This window comes from Aythya ferina (assembly GCF_964211825.1).
Source record: "Aythya ferina genome assembly, chromosome: 7".
NCBI lineage: Eukaryota > Metazoa > Chordata > Aves > Anseriformes > Anatidae > Aythya > Aythya ferina.
The window spans coordinates 3,684,927-3,708,296 of NC_140302.1; the positions used below are offsets into that span (position 1 = coordinate 3,684,927).

General features: G+C 38.3%; 1 long non-coding RNA gene across 3 annotated transcripts in view; it reads left to right on the forward strand.

The window, feature by feature from the left end:
- The window catches only part of LOC311440068, a 599,898-nt gene that overhangs the window by 329,927 nt on the left and 246,601 nt on the right, over nucleotides 1–23,370 (forward strand). For all 3 annotated transcript variants that reach the window (XR_014695191.1, XR_014695192.1, XR_014695193.1), the window contains 2 exons: nucleotides 2,439–2,516; nucleotides 8,824–8,884. This is a non-coding gene — a long non-coding RNA (uncharacterized lncRNA). The remainder of the gene's footprint in view (nucleotides 1–2,438; nucleotides 2,517–8,823; nucleotides 8,885–23,370) is intronic.

A 23,370-nucleotide genomic window follows, 5' to 3' on the forward strand; every position in this document is an offset into this window, starting at 1 on the left:
GCCTGCAAAAGAAATTTGAAGTTGTCTTATTTCCCCAGATGAACTACACCCAAAAAGAAAAGTGTATTATATTTCTAGATGCTTCTACAAATTGCTTTGAAACTTTCTTTACTGGTTTAGTAATATATAACTTCGTAATAACTTTTTCATAAACTGTTTTCTCTTTCTTGGATTCTTTTGATATGTATGCTACGCAGTATGTCTCTGCTTTCTTTTATAGGAATGACAGATCTCTTCATGGTGGTTTTAACAGTAAATTCAGCCATCGGGCTTTTTGATACTGCTTGTGTGTGCTTGTTAGTGCATGCCGTATCTCATGTTGGGCAAAAGACATCGTTATTTTAATGTTTCTTGTATATTTGCAAAGTATTTAAATACATTTTAACGATGTAGAAGGTTATCTAGCACATAAAGTAGAAGGTTTTGAGATTGTGTGCTGTAACAATAAAATTGAGAGGAACGTTGCAAGGACAGAAGTAGAAAATGAGTGCTCCATATCAAGGGAGAGCATAGCAGAAAAGAGTAGAGACTGAAATTAGTGTTTTCTGTTCCCTAGCCCATTACAGCAGGGATCTTTATTAATGCAACATCAGAAATAAACACTGCTAGTCTTCGTAACAACATCTTACTCTATTTGATTCTTTTCCCTAGTGAAACTTCAGTTTATGCTTTCACTGACCTGTTTAAACAACCTATGTCTATCTTGGAAGCTGATACATAAGAAAAATGTAACTGCTGGACAAACTGCAATGTTACTGTGTTCTGTTCAGTTTCCAATAAATGAGGAGATCCCTAAATAGACTTTCTCGTGTACCCTCTTTGATCTTAGTATTACAATGGGCCCGAAATCCAGACAGCTTTATTCTCTGTTGAGGATCAAATGAAAATAAAAACACATTGTAGAATCTAGTCTTCTAGGCAGTACTCACGTATTCGATATCAGAAAATGGATGTTGATACTGTCATTATATTACTGTGTATTTGACTGATGAGGTTGCTGTTGCAGATGCTGTACAAATCTGGAACAAAAATGAGGTTTCAAACCCAAAGACTATACAAACTCTATACAAAATACAAGACAGTGGTTTGATACAGAGGTGCAGCATGTCTAATAATCTAAGCATAATGCAAACCAAATTGCAGCCAGGTAATCACTATAGTTTATAAATATGTATTCCACAGAGGCATCAGTACTCTGCTGTATTGAGTAGATACTGCACAGAGAGCACTTTTGTCTGGTCCCATCATTAGTTCCTTAGCAACAGAGCAAGAACTGCAAGACGTGGAGGACTCTTAAAAAGCTGATACAAATTCAGATCAACTAAGAAACATTGCTTTCCTTCTTCACAAGTGCTATGCTGGATATAGCACATTAGTTGTGTAAGAGTTGAGTTGCGGCTTGTAGGGACCTTGGGAGAAACTCCCATTGGACCTACCCATGCACTCTTGCTAATGTTGAGAAATGACAAAGCTTCTGCAGGAGCCTTGAATGCAAAAATGTTTGACCGTTGCCATCAGCATCCCAGCACCCTTTATTTCTTCAGTGGAGTCATAAAGCATAAAGGAAGAACATTTATAGGACTTACCAAATTGTTGAACGTACTGCCAGTGAGTAGCTTGTCTCTAAACTGATAGGAAATCTTCAGTACAAACAGATGGCTGATATTTATTCAGCTCTACACTGAACAAAAATTTTTTCTCTTTTCTTTTTACAGCATTCTCATTTTAATCATATTAGTGATGGAGATATTCATAGCAGTCTGACTGCATGGGCACTGAGTGGCCATTTTCTGCCAGAAGTACCTGGCATGTTACTTTGGATACATCTCCTCCTTTGCTGGACTGCACAAGACAGAAAAAGTATTTCTGACAATGTTGGGATTCAGCTTGTGAGGCCAATTCTGAGGAATGCGAAATGCAGAATGAGCTATTTGAACATAGCTATTGTCATCTTTATTCCTGAGGACTGTGGCCAGCATGGCTTCTGTTATAGTTTGCTTTCCTGGTTACCTTGTAAGAGCCTATATATATATATACATATATATATATATATATATATATATGTATACATACACACACACACACATGTATGTATGTATGTATATGTACGCATGTTCAATGAAATACTTGGCACGAATGTGCAGGTTTAACCCCTGGTACACATTCATGAAAAAGTCTTAAATACAGCAGTTTGTTGTCAATGCAGCTTTAACGTACTGCTAATAGTTCTTTTCCTTCACAAAAGTTCACTAAAACGTTTGATCGTTCCTTCTTCCAGGAATACCAGGTTGATTATCTTCATTACCAGTCTGATAGCAAGCTCTTTGGAGATAAGAAGGAATGCAGTGTTAGTAAGGGAGTGCAATGCCATAATGTTTGCAGAAATTAGATGAAACTTGAATACTATTTAATACATATGCGCATTTCTCTCTTGACAGGGACAGGACAGTGCAACTTTGAGGAAAGGACCTGTTTATCCTCTGCCTTCTGATAACTGGCTGGAACTAAAGCAGCAGGTATGAAATAATAGATATTGGTTTACATTTTTTTTATTTATATTTTTTATTTCTGGGCATTAATCAGAGTCAGCATGTAACCATCTCTACTAATTGTTCAGAATTATTTTATAAAAAACTTTTCCAAAAACTGACTGATACTCCATGTCATCTGATAGGCATCCTTCTGTTTTCTGGTACTAGCAGTGTGGCATAATTAGATTCAAGTTTTAGAAGTTTGCCCTACTATGTCATACAGTATTCACTTTATTTTGTAGTGTAGCCAAAGTCTGCATAGGTGCAGTTTAAAAGATATACCTGCTGGTTCACCTGAGAGCTTGCAGAATTCTTCTGGGGAAAGGAGAGGCATTTCTAATAAGCCATTCTTTTGACATTCAGTCTTAGTGTCCTAGCCATTAGACCCAGCTGGTTCTATGAGCCGCTTTTTTTTTTTCAAAACAATTTTCAGTAGTTCCATTCCAAGAAAAAAAATAAAACCCTTGAAATCGTATTTTACCAAGCTAGCCAAGGGAAGGAAGAAAATTCCAGCTGGATGTAGCCCTCTGTTTGTTGTAAATAAATTAGATGTTGGCTACATGAACGTTTTGTTTCATTTATATTATTTACAGTCCAGGATGACAGTTAACCTTTTAAAAACTTTCAATTAAAACACAGCTGCAGAAGCTTATGCTTACACCAGGCTCTGAAAATGTCCATTTTTTGGACATGATGTATTGTATACTTCCCTGTGGTCTTTAAATTACCCAGCCATCAAAAATGAATTTAAATTCCTGTCAAAATAAGCGCACTCTGATGTGCCAACAGAAAGTTTTGCATGAGAATATAGTTCATATATGCTGGTTGCAATCTAATAAAAAAATCAGTCACTTCATGTTTCTAGGTTTGTGATATTTATCATCATAACCAAGTAGTAGATAGAGGCTGGGGTGAGGATGTGAGCGGGTAGGAGGGAATATCATTATAACCTGTAGAAGACAAATCTCCTAAATGAAAACCGATTCTTGCAAAATCCCAAGTAAAAGCTGTTGACAGTTTCCTTTGTGTCTCTAAGTGGCACTGACCTAAAACACCCCCATGAATTAAGCTGCTCAAGAACAGTGCATAATAGAACAGACATTCTGCCAGCTCCTTACTAGTGCCCAGCAGGATCCCATCATTTTCTATAAAAGCAGCTGGGTGAGCTAATTGTGTGGCTAAGGAAGCATCAGCAAGTTGCAAGAAATCATTAGTCACCTCTGCAATATACCTGGTAAAATGTTAGCACATTTAGCAAAGCTGTACCTGTCAGTACCGTGGTGTAGTCTACAGCCAGTTTTAAGGCTCTTTACGTAATCAGCAGATGTGTCTGCAGTGATGTGTCCACAAAAAAAGCAACCGTCTCTTCCAAGAACCAAGTCAAGGCAGAAGAGCTGCAAGAGGGGCTGAAAAGCAGGCTGTGCTTCCATTATTGCCATGCTGTATCAGTGTACCTGCAGAGTTAACACCTCAATCTGATCTGGCATGCTGTGTGTGATCCACTTCTTTCATACCATCCGTGATGCTCTAATCAAAGCCTAAACAGGCTTTAAGTTTGCCTGCCAATTGTAGGACAGCAAATGATATCAAGTCAAACATAATCATACAGTGAGGTTAGATTGGGCACTTACTATGTTTAAGAAATTCCATGGTACAAGGCTAATTCTTCAAGCAAAAAAAACAAAAACAAAAACAAGTATGTGAACTGCAGTGTAAATTCATGGTGGTTGATTTCTGCAATATGCTGCATGTATTTTTACCAGTTAGGAGTTCTAAAGTTGGTTCATTTGTAGTTTTGAGTTGTTGCTTGGGTAAAGTAGAATGAAAAAGGTGCCGCTATGTCAAGTGGAAAATATTTTGAATTAGTTTTGATTATTCTGTGCTAGATAAACCTGTATCTTTAATCTTTTCAGCCCCATAAACAATCAGATGAATCCCTAATCAGAATCCCTAAACAGAAATAACACTTTGGTCACATTTGCTCATGCTGATTCCACTTGGATGTCCCTGGAAATCTGAATCTGCCTGAAGGCTAAGACAGGGATTTCTGGCAGACTCAATACAGAACTAAGGAATCTACTGTGATTAGCCATGCATAGGCAGTGGAGGAATATCTGCATTGTTCTAATATTGATGTTCAAGCTGTGTCACTGAAGGACAGCCTCAGTGCATCTCACTGTCATCTTTCCTGCTAAAGAAGAAGTTTTTGTTGTTGTTTTTTGTTTGTTTTAATCTACAAGTAATACTTTCTCTGTTATGAGTTACAAAGATTTCACTGAAGACTGACATCAGAGTTTTTATTTCATCTGGCAGTAATGTGAAGGAAAAGAGAACGTGAAATGAGTCATGAGAAGGGAGCAGACTGGATAATGTTGGTTCTGCTTCCCCCCTCTGCCCTGCATGAAGTGTGGTAGGAAAGGACACTTCACCGAAGGTGAAGCAAAAGCTCTCAGGAATGGTCAGAAAAAGCATTTTGCTGTTCTTAGAGACTGGTGCTCTCAGAGACTCTTGTATCGCTGGTAATGTTGTCTTATGTACATGTTCATGTTGTCAGACAGCCACCTAGGAATAGTTGTTTGTTTTCAGGCAATTTTCAAGGTTTGTTACCAGTTCCTGTGGGATCTGCCTGGTGCATTAATCAGGCTGTGGGCAAGAGCACAGCTTTATGGAAGACCAGCGTATCAGTTGTTGCCTGCCTCAGTCCTCTCATGGAGCACGTCCATAGGAGCATTTGGTATAAGTAGAGTAGTTAGGAGAACATGCTGCCAAAATGTAGGAAGTCCAGGAGGTGAATGTGTACTCATTTGACTGCCTGATGAAAACGCTATTATTTTTTTTGTGACCACTGACCAGCCTATGCACGCATCCTATTCTGTGAGACCTCTTACTGCTCCCCATGCTACGTGGTCTTAGCTTCCAACGTGCCTCTGCATAATCTCCAGCTGTGGCAGCTGCTGCTTGTCACAAGTCAGTAATAGTGATCAGTAACTCCAGTGGCTGACAATCCTCTCTAGAAGTCTAGTATCATTTATACTGTTTTATATCACTTTAATAACTGCCAATTTTGGCAAAACAAGCCTTGTAATTTGTAGTCAGGCGTTGGGATTTTCAAAGCTAAGAGGTTCTCCAGTGTTCAGATGTTCTTATGTGGAGCAGACTGCTTTTTTCTTATTAAATACAAATACTAGATGTGTAATAAGCATTTAACTCTCATAAATTGTACTGATTGCCTTAGCAACATGGTTATCAGCATTTCTAGTTTATTATATCGAATCAGTGTAACAGAAACTGCTGAGGCTTTTCATTTATAGTGCAGATATTATGAGAAAGAGGTTTTAAATAGTATTAAGCATTTTCTTCCAGAATTTGCAGAATCCAAACTTAATCATTGGAATAATATTCTTAACACTCAAATTGCACTCTAATTACCCAGTAGTTGTTCTGTACTCACACAGCTATGGTGTCACAGCCAAACAAATCATTGAAAGAAACGCGCTGAATGTTTTTTACACACACTGTAAGTTGACAAGCAGAAAAATCTGACAATGTAAAAAGCTTGCTGCTTGTCGATGACATGCTGTGGGGAATTGTTTACAGAGTAGTTAGTTGGTAGAGTGCAGAGGGCCTGGATCCTATCTGTAATACACGTCCTCCATATAAAGGAACATACACTCTTATTTTGGGACCTTTTGTAGAAGTGATTTGGAGAGCACGTTTGCTTCCAGTCTTCCTGAAATACCCATTTCTGTGCAACCAGCATGGCTCTGAATGTAGCCTGTCAATTGCATTTGCTGCCTCTGATTGCTGCTTAACAAACTACAGCTAGAGCACAACGTCAGTTGGCAATTACTCTATTACCCTTGTCCCAGGGCCTTCATTAGAAAGCACAGGCACTAGCTGTAGTAGCATCCATGTGAGTCTCAAGTATACAAAAACAGAATTAACATTTTCTCTTCCTTTACAGTGAAAGGAGGTTATATATAGAAAAATCAGCTTGATTAGCTCACTGGTTGTCATGCACTTGTTTATTTGCATGGTAGGAAGATTTTTTCTGCAAATGGGAGGAATGTTTTAACATCCCAGCGATTTTACTGAACTGAAAAGATTTCCCTTCTGTATAATTATCCTTATTTATATGATTAGAGTTTATCTACTAATTGCTTAGTTCTTTTTAGTTTGCCTTCCTTATGCTTAGAATATTCATAATACATCTCATGTCGGAAAGCCAGAGATTAAACAAGATGGTTGTTTTTGATATTTTTCATGCCTACACAAGGAACACATTTGCCACTGAAGCACTGAATCGTTGAATGGTATCTAAACACTGCTTAATATCAGCATATTTTTCCTGGGTGACATGATGATAAATTCAGGATTAAAAAAAAAAAAAAGTGACCAAATTTCATCAGATAAATAGCCTAGTTGTGCCAAGAAATCCTACAGTGACCTCAAGATACACCAGCTGCCAAACATACCACTTAGCATTCAGCCACTCGTCTTCAGGTGTCCAAGTAGTATGCAAGGAACGCTGCAGAAATTGCTTTCTCTAGCACTTAGACACATCTTTTCTAAACCTAATTCAACATGTGCAAATGACACTGCCGTTTAAAACCATAACATGTATTCATGGACAGCATGGATCTAGTGTATGTCTCTAGCATGATAAAGACTGTTGTATATCCCTTATCTCAGCTGCATCAGGGGAGGCTCAGGCTGGACATGAGGGCACATTTCTTTATTGGGAGGGAGGTCAAACACTGGCACAAACTTCCTAGCGAGGTGGTTGGTGCCCCCTGCTTCTCAGTGCTCAAGGGACTCTTTGGCAATGCCCTCATTAATGCTTTAACTTTCAGTTAGCCCTGAAATGGCTGGACAGTTGGACTCAGTGATTTTCGAAGGTCCCTTCCGACTTTATTGTTCTATTCTACAATTTAATCTTTCAATTATCCAGTAAAAATAAACATGATGCTGGTGAGTGAGGGCAATCAGAATTGGTTACCAAAAAGACTTGAATGTCATCTAGATAATTTACTAGGATCAAAATGGGACATGCTTAAGGATGAACTGTGACTACTTTAAATAGATTTTAAAGACTGTGTAGATGATCTGAGAACAGCTATGGAATTAGGAATTAGGAATATTTGGAATAGTAGAGAACAGTAATTTACTGAATCCGTAAGCAGCCCCATCAAACAAACATTCACAAGGTTAGCAGAGTGAAAACTACCCAGCAAGTGGTTGCGTTGCTTCTGTCCCTTGTAGTGTTTTTTTATGTACATCTTCATTGGAGAGGACATCTTCATTTTTATGTACATCTGCATTGGAGAGGACTAAATAATTCTGGAAAAAGCAGAAAAACTGAAAAGCCTACTGAAACTGCAGTGCAACACTATGGTAGTGTCTGTGTCTGATTCCCTGCTTGTCTGCATGTGGACACATGCTCATTTTCCAAACACGGCCTGCCAGTGCAATAGTAGGGAATGCATTATCTACTTTCTATCAAGAAATGGCACTTGCCTTTCAAGTTCAGCTCAGTGCCATCCTTACCTTACAGGGCTGTTAGCTCAGGTGGTAGCGTGTTATACAGTGTTAGGAGAGTGACTTCAGTGTAGCTCATAACAAGAAATAAATAATTTCTCTATTCCTTTTGTATGTAAAATGAAAATTAGAGGTGAATGTTAGAATTTTGGATAAGTTCTTTATCTGTAGAAACTGCTCATTGGTTTTATTTGTGATGCTGTAATACAGTGGTGAATACAGGAGTGATGGTCAGGTATGCCAAAGGTTGAAAGAATTTTCCTAACGGGGATGTGATGGAGGAAACTGAGAAGCAGTAAGCATAAGACAGACATTGATACAGCTGTAGAGTATGGCAATATAAATCCATTTTAGAATGCATGTCATACTGTTTGTATAGTAGTTCATTTTGCATATGGAGATAAATTCTGTTCCTTATTGCTTAAATAAAAGCACACCTACTTTGTCCACAAGCTCCTCTTTTTGTTTATGATGCTCTAAGAGTTGATTTATTAATGTCGACTCATTTTCTACGTAGATCTGTGTGTTTTTTACATCAGAGAACATGAACATGTTTGTGTTTTTTTTCTTTAAATCAGCTAGTATCTCCCGATTTCCTATTTTTCTATCGTAACCTTCCATAGGATTGTAGCTCATCTCTTCTTTAAATGCATCCTAGGTTTATAGAAAGGAGATCAATTATCTTGTGTACTTCCTTGAGCTTTGGGACAAGCTGCATGTACTAATGTTGTGCTTGTTATTGCTATTGTTTCAGCTGGAGGAATGAAATTTATACTGCATTTGCAGAATGGTAAACCTCCACACCAGTTGAATAAGTAAGTGGGTGCAACAAGTAAGTATGGGATGATATCATTCTCTGTTCTTCCTTAAAATCTCTTTGTATATGTTGTAGTGATTACTACCAGCCATTATCAGTTTTTAAATGACTAGATTTGGGTTTTCTACTACTACTTCTAGTCTGATGTGACAGAAGTATTTCCTCTTACTTGATGTTTTCATTTTGGAAAAACCCAGGCTGCAGTGCTGTCCCAGTTGTCATTATTTCTTGCTAATACTTCAGAGAATTTCTTAAGCTTTAGTAAATTCATCCGGTAGGTTATGGTTGGCAACAGAGAAATATTTGAGGAAAATTCTGGTATTTCGTGCAATCTCATCAAACCTGTCAGAACTGTTATTAAGTCATAACTCCCTCTGGAGTGTATCTCTATTTCTTTTAGTGCCTCTGAGATCAGCATTTCTGTTTTACTAGACTGAAACTTTTCTTTTACACAAGATAGCTCCCAAGTGACATTTCTAGCTGCAGTGATACATTTTTCTTTGTTAATGCCAGTAGTGTTGAACAGCATTGGAAAGTTGTGTGAATTAAGCTTTATGAAGACTGTAGTGGTTAGGGAGGATCTTCGAATGGCTGTCTGCAAAGCACAAAGTACTGTCTACTCATAGGAGTATAATTTGAACAAATTTTTAAAAGAAAAAAAGCCTCAAGCTTAAAAGGAACGTAAAGAGCCTCATTGCTCTCAGTGAGTTATTTATTCGCATGTATCATACAAAACTACAAAATAAGGCAATTTCTTCTCCAAATTCTTTGAAAACACAGGTGACTTGCATAGGTGCTCCAGATTTGAACATGATTTAGAGATGGGTTGGAGGTCCCAGTATAGGGGCTCAGATTCAAGTTCTACATGAATAGCTTAATTGTAATTATCCTCTCCAGTCAGACTGGATTGTCATATTAAAACCTATGGATCAAATGAAATACAGTATTTTCCTTATGGCTGTTATCACTGACAGTAGAAGTAATGCTGTGGATAGTATATTGCAAGAAAAGACATGTTTCTCTATGAAGAAACAAACTTGCAGGGGATTATAACAGCCAGTCTTCCTAAGAGCTGAGGCATAGCTAGAGATGTGTTATTTCAGGTACCTGTTACAAGAATGTGTTGAAGAAAATGTATTGTGTGGCAGATGCAGAAGGAACTGTTTCCACGGGTGTAGGGCCTAGGAGAATGGTAGTGCTGTCATCCTGTCCTGCTGTAACTACAGGAGTGTCCAATTGGAGAATTCACTGTTTGTAAAGGTTGGATTTAATTAAAACTGTGGCCAGCTGTGATTTATGCAGGCCTTTACAAGATTGTTGAAGTCCGACAACAGAGCTAACTACGTTCCAACTTCTGTATCCAAAGGGGAAGTCACAGAAATAGTCCTCATTTCCGTATTTGAAAACTGAAACAATTCTAAAATCAGTGGTGGCCTGCACACAAATGATGCTGAGTTCAAGTTTTTAAAAAGGCAGTGACAGACGTACAGCTTCTAAATATATGACACATATATTTATGTTTCGGTGTGTTAAGTAAGAGAAAGTCCTGGTAGGGTCTTTGCTTCATCGCCTTTGCAGGACAGCATCAGCTGTCCCTGCCATTTCTCATTGCCATTTGCCAAAACTAGGGGATTCTTGGTTTCTTCCCAGCAAATGTATAATGAAGTGTTTCATCTCCCCTGTGCCCATCAATACTTTCTGTGAATGCTCTAAGTATATTGCTTAGGGTGCTAGTATAGCATGTGAAACCAAAGCAACTTTCTTCTCCTATGCTGTTGTGCTCAGGATACATCGAATCTGCTGGTTTATGGCCAACATACTGCTAGCTTTCTAGTAGTGAGAAGTATTGATTTACATTCTCAGTAAATATCTTGAAGGTATTATGCTGTGTTTATTCATTATTCAAATAACACAACTGGACACAAATTGACATTATAGTTAACACCTACTAACAGCTCCAGTGAAATTATCTAGAGCCTTTCTATAGCCTCTAAGACTTTTATAAAGATTTTTTTACCCTAAAAACAATTACATGATAATCTAATTATTTTGTTGTAATTATTCCCATAACGTTTGCGACTGACAGAGATGACATGGAATATACTGCTATATTAAACTGAGCGATTCTTCTTTAGTTTGTGATTTTTTTCTTTTATTAATCCCATTGATAGGATCAGTAAGCATCCTTTCAGCTACTGTCAAATTAAAATGATATTTTAATATGTATTTATAATACTGCACAACAATACAAACATAGATGATAGATGAATAGCAAGAAGGAACAAACACATGGCTTTATGCTATTTTAAACGTGAGTGTATTACATCTAATTTGCTAATGTGAAACATATTTATGGCCCTGAATTGTTAGCAGAAAAAATACGTACTGTAAACTTAGTTTTCTTGTTTTAGTTTGTGGATTAGATACTTCTTTTATATTAATCTAGAAGTTCTAGATTTCATTTTTTTTATTATTATTTTTTTTATTTCATAGTAGTTCCTGGTGGATGTAGAACTGTTTAGGACTGGCAGAGCTGAATGAGAATCTCTTTTAAAGAGATAATACTGATGAATAATAAATCAGACTATCTGAGAAGTCTTAGAAAGCAAATTCCTACATTGTAAGTTCATAGGCACTTCTGCTTGGCTTTTTGATGCTGTGTTGGACAAGTGGGATACCTGCTTGAGCTGGCGTATTACTGATCTGCAGAAGAACGTAGAAGCAGTTGCTTTATTTATGCACGTATATCTAGGACACACCATTCTCCTTTTAGGGTCCTCTACATTTGACCCAATGTTAGCCAAAAATTTTCTCAGAACAGGCTGCTTGAGACTTTTCAGCAATATGGGTTAAATTGAATTTTGCCATTTCAAGGTCAGAGGGGAATATAACCTCCTCATTCATTCCCAGCGTTGTCAGCTCCAAAGCTCTTTTTTTTTTTTTTTTGGCAGAGGGGAGAGTCTGTGGACTGACACAAACCATTCCCCTGCTGTCTGGCCCAACCTTGCAAGAAACCTTGCAAGACATGGGCAGCAGAAGCCATCGAAGTGGGCAGCCTCCCTCCACATTCTCAACCCTCTCCAGCACCTACGCAGCTTTTGCTCTGAGCACTGTCAGGGGACTGAAGAAAAATAAATCTTTGTTGATGCAGCAGTTGTCAGTGTATCTAACGTCTGGAGATAAACAAAGAACAGGTTTGATAATGAAGGAAAGGCTAATTGAAGTGGAGAAGGTTTGTGCAGAGTGAGTAAGAAGAATCAAAAAGTGTTGGTTTTCTCCCCTTAATCTATTTTTCTTTCAGATCTGGTGTGAATGTTAGATGTGAAAGAGCTGAAAGGTCACTCAGGCTTAAATACAGAGTAGTAGCTCTCCTTGAAGTTGGGAGAGCCGGTAGTCTTGATTTTAATTAAAATGCATATGATAAAATTAAGATCCTGGTTGAACTGAAATATGAAACCACTTTCTTTAGTGTTTCAGGTTTCTCACACCAAGTCTTTCAAATAGAATATACCAGACTGATCTTGATGGCTGAAAATTTTATTTCCAAAGGGTTTATCTGCCATTGGTCATCAGGTATTTAAATCTTTATGAAATGTTTTTTTGACAGAAGGTAAATTCAAGCTCTGTATACACGGATTGCTTCTGGAGATGAAAGGGAGCTAGCTGTCTATGTGGATATATTCCTTTCCTCCTGAGAGCATGCCCTACTGCACTGGGCACTGGACAGCTAAGTACAGAGGTCAGGCTGTGTGTGACCCTGAGGATGATAAAAGCAAACTGTGTCACTTCTCTGTCTCTTTTTCCCTGCTAATCTGTTTTGCTTGTTAAATCTTACCTGCCATTTCCTTCATCATTTACCTCTGCTATAAAAACCCGTTTCTCTTCACTGCATTTTAACCATTTTATAAAATCCATTTGAAGTACATCTTGCTTGTATTGTCAGTTGTTTTTTTAAGATCTTTTGGCAAAGGACTTGTTGAATGTTTTGTATACATAAATATCACCAGCATTGATACCACCAGAAAATGTATTTTTCTGTATCACCACTCTGTTATTTTTTGTTTTAATAGTTTCCACCAATTTCCCTGGCTTATCGATCTGAAATTGCCCAGGTCTCCTTTGGTACCAAAGCAAATTTAAGTCAGAGGATGAATAGCCCAGTCAGTAGTGAAATCTTGAGTTCCTTTATGCTGCTGGCAGTTATGATGTTGTCCTGGTGGTTATGTCACTTAGCATTTGCTCATTGGAAAGCCTTTTCCAGTGTCTATACTTAATTTTAATTTTCTCGTATACAGCTGTAGAGATGGATTCTAGCATATGAATCTCTCCAGTCTCCTCTACCCAAAACAAGTGCAATAAATGTTTTTTTGTTTGTTTGTTGCTGTGGCTTTATCTTCTCTAAGCACTTCCTTTATATTTTGATCATTTATTGACTGTACAGATGCTCAGCAGGATTATATCTCTTGTGTTTTTTTTTTAATCCATTTTAAAACCCGTTCTTCCAATGCTTTTGTTTAGGTGTGCTATATACACATTATACCTGATAGTGTTTACTACCCTCTCTGGTTCCTGCAACTTCTCTCACTCTGCTTTTCTGCACCATCAAGTTCTCTTGCTTTCTCTTTAAATCTTTAGTAGACACAGTTTATTTGTTTTGAACAAAGTTGTCTTTGAATACTTCATACTGCCTTTACAGATTTTACTTCTGTTTAAAAAAAAAAAAAAAAAGAAGAAAAAACAACCCTAGTCTTGTGCACTCCTTCCAGCTGAGCCAAGAGCTGCTTCGTCCTCTGAGTTTCCTGACTGCCTGTGAGTTGTTCTTCCTGGTGGCTTGCCCAAGCATATTTACCACTGTCCACTGGACATAATTGCAGTTTTCCGTTCTTCCTGTGTCTGTCTCCCTCCTCTTGTTGCAGTTACTGTCACCACCTTTGTTGCATACTTGAAAACATAATGCTGACAGTATATTTCTCCTCTTTGCCCAGAATATCAATTCCTATGGATCAAATCTTAGTGACCTGGCTAGGGTGTTCAGCTGGTTAGTTTCAAACTGTTCTTTCACGTGTGATGTTCCTTAGTACTCACCACAGCTTCATCAGTCTTTCATATATGCTTTGACCTTCATGTTGTACGGTGGCTCTCTGTTTTCTTTCCACGAGATTTCCTCGATGCTCATTACAAATTAAGAAGACCTATCAGAATATAGTTCATCAACGTGTAATTCAGTTTGGGGTTACTGGTCATGTTTACCACCTGCATGCCTAAGTGGACTGTTCACTGAAATATATAGGGAGACACAGTTTACAGGTGCACCTGTTTCAGTATTTGAGCTTGAGGATCTGCCTCTCTTAATCTGTCACTCTGCCATTAAAAAAAAAAAAAAAAAGACAACAGACATTTCTGATACACAGTCAACCAAAAATATCTTGAGAACAGCCTGATGGTTAATTCAGGAGGAGCTTGTGAGTGGAAAGAAAACAGCATGATTTGCACTGCGTACCGTTCAGTGCTAATGCCTCACTTTTGCTGGTGGCTAAAAAGCGCAGGCAGGTTTCACAGTTTAATTTGGCACTAATGAGTTATTACAAACATGGGATCTGTGGTTTTATAGTTGTCTTTTCTCATTTCTAATGGTCTATTAAATATTACGATTTTAATTTTATTGTTTCTAGCATTGAGCCGTTAGTGCTCATACAATTGTATGTGCATTTCTAAGATAGTATCTGATAGTTGAACATCTGAAAGTAATACTTCTATTGGCCTCAGATACTTTAAGTCTCACAGTTTGGCTGTACAGACCAGTCTGATGTTCTTTTTCCATCCTTTTGACTTAATTAGGCTTTCTTTATAAGAAAACAGTGCTCTAACAGACATTATCATTTATAATGAAAAGTTACCTTTATGTATAAAAAATAGCTCAAGCAAGACCCTGGAACCCTCAGAGCTGCAGGACCCTCAGAAGTCTTGGCTTTTAGCTTTGCTGTTGACTGCATTATTTACACAGCTATAAGCTGCAGTACACTGTTTTAAACTGATATAAAAAATTGTTACATTTCTCAGTATTGCAGAAATAGGTTTAGAATTTCAGTGGCTGGATTTCATTGTGTCTGTTTTGTGATACTCACGAATCTTGAAACCTTATAGATGCAGATTTTGAGAATACTTTTGCCAGGTAACGATGCCATATGTTGTATATAGACAGATTTGGGAGAGAATTTGAGAAACATACTGCCTGAGAATGGGTTTGTTTTCTTACTGTTTGATTTTTTTTTTTCATAGTTCACAACCTTTCTATTCTGTCATGGGTTGAGCACAGCACAAACTGTAACAGAAAAAAAAATCTGAGGTCTGATGATTTATCTAGTGCTACTTAATTACACAGCTTAATTTATGGTATTTCAATAGCAAGGAATTCTCACTGTAGTCAGGGGCTGCATGTGGGGTAAAATGATCGTGTTCTTGCAATAGAAGAAGACCAGGTATCCTCCCATGCTGCAGAAGCAAAGGTAGGATATTTCTACCCCCTGAGCTGGGATGTTTCAGAGAGAGGCTGAAGGCAAATAAACTTTGACTGCTACTGAAACTCTAGTTAGCGTGGGCAGGCAGTTCAGCATGTGTAAATGAGCTGGGATTGCAATTTAAATGATGCTAGTGATTATCAGAAATGAGCGCTGGCTCAAATGTATTAGGAAGGTTGGACCTAGCCTTCTGTCCTTTCAAAATGAAATATTTGTAATACACCTGTTTAATGAGCACGATTCCCTCAAAATGAAACTAAAATGCAGCAATTAGAATAAAACTAGCAAATAGCATTAAAAATAAAAAGAAGTCCAACTAGATTAGTAGATGTTCATGCTTTATTTATTTTAATAGCTTTGTGGAGCTAAATCCTGCACAAGTGTTTGAAAATTTATGGAATTCATTTCTAAAATAAACCTCTTGGATGATAGACATGGCTATGATTCTGTTTTGTCTGTGCCAGGAAAGCCTTTGTTTTTGTATGGCAAACTCTCTTTAATAACAGATCCTGTGTGTAGCCTTTTGGCTTCTGGAAGCAAATCACTCCCATTTTGATACCCAGTTACATGTGGCTCAGCCACATGATTTAGCTTTAAGTTCATCTTTGTTATGTGATACCAATTCTTGTCCCAGTGATACAGGGAGGTCTGGCAATGGGATTGTACAGCTGAACCATATATTGTTAATGCAACATAATGCTCACCAACTGCACCTCTGCTGCGTTATCCAATGAGCCTGTGTGATAATACTGTTGATTTTGATTGCTTCTTGTACACAGATGTCCTTTTAAAATGTGCTTGATCTCCTGATAGATTTCTAAATATTTCCAATTGACAGCCTCCTTACAAATACCCATTTCAGGAAATGTGAGCCAGCATTTCCATAATCATATTCAGTCATTCGCATAGCCATCGCATTTGAATATAATGAGGAGAACTGGTCATACTAAAGCAGAAACATTAATTGGAAGCAAATGCCAAAAAGATGTTTTCATAATGAATGCATCGATATTTAAGTAGCTTCCCAGCATTTTAATATCAAAAATGTGCTGGGATCTGCCAACTCACTTGGTAATCTTGGCTAACACTGGGGAAGTTGCACGTATAGTGTTGCTGTAAGTAGAGCCATTACCCATCAGGCTTCTTGGGATTCTCTGTATTTTTGAAGCAATTACTTGTTGCCTTTCACAATTTTGGCAACGAGTATCAGAGAGACTACAGGTGGGGTTTATTTGCTTGGTTGTTTTGTGTATTTTTCCCAAGAGAAAACACTGAACACCTGATGATACCACTCAGGATGACAGAACAAGGACCTGCAACATTTTATGGAGCCCTGGATATGGACCTGTTTACAGCCCAGCTCATCAGAATCTGCTTGCCCTGTAGCATTTCTGTGTAAGATGTGTATTCAGCCTGTTTTCAGCATTTACACAATTAAAAGCCAAATGTGGGCTTTATGGCATGAGGCTTCCGCTGATTTGTTTGTAATACTCTGCATTATGCCTTAGCATCCCAGTGTCTGAAACACAAAATACAGTAAAGCAGGGCTGTAAAACCCACTTCCATCTCCACACTGCAGTTCTAAAGTGGTGAAAAATAAAACACTAGCTAGTTGCAAAGCAACTGAGAATCCATTTAAGTTTCTTAAGTAATACAGTTGATATCTCATGGCAAGTCATGTGCGGTTCAATCAATCATTGTTTCATTTTTCATTATTCTGTTGGCATGGCAAGCAGGGAAATGTTGCCAGAGTTAATACCCCAACTGTCTTCTATATGTCTGGAAACTGGTTCATATTGGCCATGAGAGCCTTTTAGGTATTTCCATCTTGTATTATTGTCTATTCCTGATGCTTTGGCACACTGCCGTATCTTATATATTTTGCTCCTGCAGTTTTTTTTATTACTCCCACGGCTCTGCACAGTTTGTTTTCCTTGCTTTTTAAGTGGAAAACACTTTGTTTTTTCTAGTGAGCTTGAGGATATTTTTCTCACATTTTTCTACATTATTGTGTAATTTTCATTCCTTGTGAAAAGAGGTATTACTTGTAGAGTTCCCAGAAGCTATGGCTACTATTTAAATTGTGTATTGTTGTGTCTCCTGTTATGAGAGGGTTTAAACGGTGTGTTTTTGGGGAGCAAGAGGAAAGAATGAAGGAAAGCTGTTTTGGGGGCAGAATTTGTCCATGGGCTTTCAAGGAAATAAATTATTCTCTGTACAAGTATCCCACCAGATCTCAGTTGACACTGCAGGTAAATATACATTGTAGGAAGGAAGCTTAATCACACTCTTTGGAAAAGAAGTTTGTAACCCCTAACATCATTAAGGTGGACTCTGATTATTTTTATTGTGATGGTTTTATTTTCTGTAACGTGACCAAAGGAAGTAGCTTTTTTCTGTTTCTATCTAGCTTGTGTAAATGTATTAAGACATTATAATGTTGTTGATGAAAATTAGAGTAAAATTAATTTCCTCCTTCTTTAAAACATATGTCATTAGATGATGCCATAAGGTATAGAATTGTATTTGGATTTCCAAAAAGTTCACACGAAAGCACTAACTGGAAGCTTTTAAATGAACTAAAAAGTCAAGGGATAAAAAGAAATTAAATCTTTCAGATTAATAGAAGATGTGAAGTCAAAGAAAGGACTAAATACCTAGTTTTCATTGAGAAGGGAGGCTGTGAGCATGTCCCAGAGAAATCTCACTGCCTATTGGTAGTCTTGGGAAAGAAGAGCAGAGAGATGGCATTTGCTGAATATAACATTATCTGTGGCAGTGAAAATTAAAGTGGCTGTGAGGAAGTATATTGGGTTCTCATAACAAGTGATTGGGTGATCAAATAGTAAATGCTATGTGCTGTTGATAAATGTGAAGCATTGTACATGGGAGGAACCAGTCCCGCTCTGTACATGTAATGTACAATGTAGAGGGTGCTGAACTAGTTGTTACCACTTGTAAGGTATTTCAGATAATTCTGTGAATGTGTCAATTTACATAGTTTCTACACCTTGATGGTTAGATGCAATTTTGCTGCCAGAGTGTGCTGTGCTGAATAGACCTTTGGTCTGACCAAAGGCAGAGGAGTCATGTCATCAGTAATACATTGATATGTTACAGCAATGGCTGAAAAATCACTCTGCTACTATATACAGCATGAAATAGGAATTGCATGTTTGCTTTAGCCTTGCACATAGCTGGAGTATTCAGCAGAGTAGTGGGCAAGAGAAATGGTGCTGCACTGAATTGCCCTGCCTCTTTCATTGCCATATATATATTAATTTTAAGGTGAGGTATAAGATTATTGCATTCCTTTTTTTCTTTTTTTTTTTTTTTTTTTGAAGTTCAGTGACCTGTAAGCCTAGTTACAGTTCAAGTTCTGGAGAACTGGATTTTGAAGATCATCTGTGTAGGATAACTGCACTCCTTTCTGTCTTGCATTTAGCTGGTATTGTATCAGTGGAAAGCTGGATGACCTGTACTTGGCAGTTTGTACAGGATGGCTAAGCAGTTGACATCTCAACTTAAGTTCTTCCATCTGTGTTTGGAACTGGGCTGTTCTAGCAGACAAACCTTGTCTGTAATGGGAAGGGAAGGAAGGAAGGAATGCCCTTCTTTAGAACACCTTTCAGCTTTGTGGAAATACTGCAGTGAGCATGCTGCCATTGCGTTCACTCTTTTCTTTCAGAAATACGCCAGCAGATTGCAGTGCTCTGACTGCTAGGACAGAGGTACGGAGTTCAATGCAAGGCAGTGAGGTATGCAAAAGTGACGCGTTTCCATGGCCACTGCTAGGTAGCAGATGGGCTGCTGCTTCTCATGATAATTGGACTACTTCAGTCAACTGTGGCTTCATTCCTAAGTATTAATCCATTGCCATTGGGGCTGGAACTCAGAAAGATCGGGCTTAGCATGGCCAGGTGGTCCATAGTGCAGCTATTTAGGTTTTGAGTGGATTTTTTATTCAGACCTATCTTCCCGTTTGGACATTCGGGAGCCAGAAATGATCTGAGACTTAAAAAAAAAAAAAAAAAAAAAAAAAGTCTGTGCTACAGGACAGGAAGAAAGCTCTAGTAATTGATCTAAGTCTCACATGTTAAGTAGCAGCTATACTGAATTCCAATAGAAAGATCAAGTCACCACTGTGTGTTTAAAATTCTGGTTTGAACTTGTACATGTATTTGAGTGTGGTTATTAGAATATTCTTTTCTTCCATCTCTGACATGGCAGGAGCTTGTTCCAGCCTGTTTTATCACAGCATCCTGGAGAAAGCTGACCTCCTGACCTTACTTAAACTATGTTGTGCAGTAAGTAATACTTTGTGCATTTCTCTGTTAGACGAAGTGAGCAGCAAGCCGCATGCACAGCCCACATCCGTATGGAAGAATTAGGATTGTGCCAGTACTGCTAACTTGAGCTGATAAATGTGCAATGACAGAGTCATATTAGGAACCTTTATTTCATACATTTCAAAGAGATACTGCAGCCATTTGAATCTGGTGAGGAGTCCTATTAGAATTGCCCATGATGTGAATTACTTCAGACCGCATCCTACCTGTCAGACCTCTGCTGATGTGCTACCAAAGGAAGTTGTGCAAAGCAGCATCTAGCATTGCTGAAACATCTATCTACAACAGGTCATTTGACAAGAAATGCATTCCATTCATCAGTCATTAAGTTCATTAATATTAATGTGAGCTCACTTCTCATTACAAATAGATGAATGAAATACAGAATATTGAATAAAACATTTCTCACAGAGAAATGGGTTGATGAAATTAGAGCTTGCAGGAATACAGTGAACTTTACTTGTAGTGAAAGGATTTATTTTTTGGGGTCACAGCAGGAGCGGTGGATGTTCCAGGCAACAGTATGATCTTGGTTTAAATATGCAGGTAGTAATCAATACAAGTGTGGGTGTTAGCTCATGGTTACAACAGCATCTGATTTTCCTGTGCTTCTAACATGTCTAGGTTGTGTTTTATTTTTAATTTTTCTTTGTACTCAATAAAAAGTCAAATCTGCTACTCCTCTTTGCCTTTTTGCTTTTTCCCCTCTTCTCCATTTTGTAGTCTTCAATGATATTTGAATCTTTTCTGTCCAGACAGAAAGAAAAAAAAAGAAAAGAAAAAAAACAACACCAGGGTTTTTGTCTAGACAGGTGATCTTTACTCTTCCTGAAGACAGTTATTTAAAGCAGAGTGTTAGAACAACATTTATCAGTGTTATTTGCGCTATACACCCAGAGAGTCTCTCACCCTTCACTTAGGACCCGAGTAAAATACGGCCCCATCCATGAGTCTGATTTAAAATGTTCACAGTAATGTTGTAAAATGCGTCTTTCTCTATACGGCCTCAGGCTGCTGCCACCGTGTGTTGCCATGCCTTCAGAGGCTTCTGGCTTAAATTCTCCCCCGTGTATGCGAGCTGAGAACTGCTGCCTGGATGCATGGAAAACCAAACGGAGAGCATGAATGCCATTCTGACTCTGAGCACTATCTCATGGTGATCTCATACCAATACTTAACCATTGCAAAGCTGTATTTGGGAACTGGTGTGTAAAACAGGCCAGCCTACCTCATCGGAACATTCACCCTATATTGATGGCTTTATTTGAAGGAACCTAAGTGAGATGGATGGGTATAGTCTGATGACTCTTTCAGCTGAAATTCATAGTGTTGAGTTTTTCTGCATTTACTTGAAAAACAAGTTACTCTTAATTATTGTTTTTTGTTTGTTTGTTTTTTAATGGTGTAATGCAAATTAAGTGGTTTACATGTACAGGAATTAAAGCAGCTGTTGAGATAGCTTTGATGTTGAACAGCATGAGAAGGCAGGATGGCAAACAGAGCTGTTAGTCTTTCAGTAGCATTAACGTTGTGATGAGGGGAACAAAGTTGAAAAGGTGCTGGGGAACAAATAGAAAATTGCAGTATTGCTGTGAGCAAGTGAGAGGTATATTTTCAGAGGTTGAAAAAAAGAGGAGGTAGGAGAACTGTACATCTGAGGAATATTCTTTAAGAAAAGGTGGTAACTACCAGAGGGAAAGGGGCATAAAGGGGGAAAACCAGTTATATTGGTGTATAATGAGAAAGTTACTTGAGAGCTACATTGTGGGCTGATGTGCATCATATGCAACTTACTGAAGTCTAGGATTTCATTAGTCTAAACCAGAGCAAATAGTCTCCTGGTATTGAGACAACTGTATTTGGCTCAGAGACTTGAAGGTTGCTTTTGTACTTGATGAGAAAAGCAGTAGGAGAAGGGGGTCTGGTAGCCTCCTGTGAGGATAGAGATGATTTAACTGTGTGAGGGGATGCTGACTCAGCAGGACAGAAATGTTGGAGGACAAAAAGTTCAGTGATGAAGAGTTCAGCCTTTACAAGTGGCCAGATGAAGGCAAATGAGGCATTCCTAAAGCTGCTAGAAAAGAAGAAGGAAAAAAAAAAAGTCATTAGAGCAGTAGCCAGCAACATAAGAGGAGATTGCAATTTTCTGGTGGCTATTTGGGATAATAAAGTGTCTACTGAGGAACGGGAAAAGATTTCACCTTTTTTAATGAACTGTTTGCTAAAGACAAGTAGAAGGGTTAACACTTTTAGGTCAAATCACCACCTGCTGTAGATTTAACTGAGATTGGCAGAGTGCCACTGCTTCCAAGGAAGTTCTGCAGATTTACACCAGCGCAGGTTTTGGACTCAGCCGTTTTGGTATATATTTTTCTCAAACGAATAGCATGTAGTCAGACAGCTGACTTGAAAATGAGGAAAATGAGCACCAGAATACTGATGTCCTCAATAGAATAATCTGTATTTTGTCTTTCAGAGAAATTTTGAAAAAAAAATATAACAAATGAAAAAAATAATATAAAAATAAAAAAAGTTCTCACCTGCAAAAAATAAACCAGAAAAAAAAAAAAGAACTGAGAACAGAGTTAGATATCTGCTTGAAGTTGAAATGGGTTCTGGAGCTGGATCTGCAACCCTGAAAACCATTACATAAATACAAGTGTAAATCTTAAGGCCAGCATTGGGTGACAGTCCAGTCAGTAGCAGGTGAAAAATCAAAATGAAAGTGCTATGAACATCAAAGTGAGGCAAAATAATAGCATACATTTATCCGGCACTTAACATTTTGAAATTGTATGACCATTAAATAATACAGAAAGCTGCATTGATCTCAGATGCATGGAAAGTAATAAAGGAAATGCTGCATTTGTACAGGCTCCATAGCTATAAGCAAAATATTATTTAGACTGGAGGACTACATTAAAGAATGCTTTGTCTAAGGAACTATGGGTAATTTAAAATGAGAGGCTACGAGTGCTTTATCTCTGGATTTAATAAAAAAAAAAAAAAGACATACACATAGAAGTTAGATTGAGCAGCCCTTTGAAAACAAAGTAATTGGTATTTGAAACTGAAATTGAGTTAACTGAAGTGTTTAAGAGAAGATGAACAAACAAGAGAATATCATAGACTCATAGAATCACAGAATGCCTTGTGTTGGAAGGGACACTAAAGCTCATCCAGTTCCAGCTCTCTGCCATGGGCAGGACCCTCTCCCACCAGCCCAGGCTGCCCAAAGCCGCATCCAGCCTGGCTTTGAACACCCCCAGGGATGGGGCATCCACAGCTTCTCTGGGCAGCCTGTGCCAGTGCCTCACCACCCTTTGAGTGAAGAATTTCTTCCTAATATCTCATCTAAATCTGCCCTGTTTAAGGAAATAAAATGGTCGAGAGCAAATAGTCGGTGTGTGTTTTCCCCTTCCTGGTGGCCCCCTTGTAGCCCACTGGCTCTGCTCTGCAGGGGTCGGAGGTGGCCTGCCAGCAGGCGGAAGGAGAGCTGGGCTGGGCCAGGACTCAGGTTTGGCCTCGCAGCTTAGAGAAAGGGGCAGAAAGCTGGGGTTCAAAAAAGGCCACCTGCTGCAGAGACTGTATTATGCCTCGTATGGAGTCAATATTTA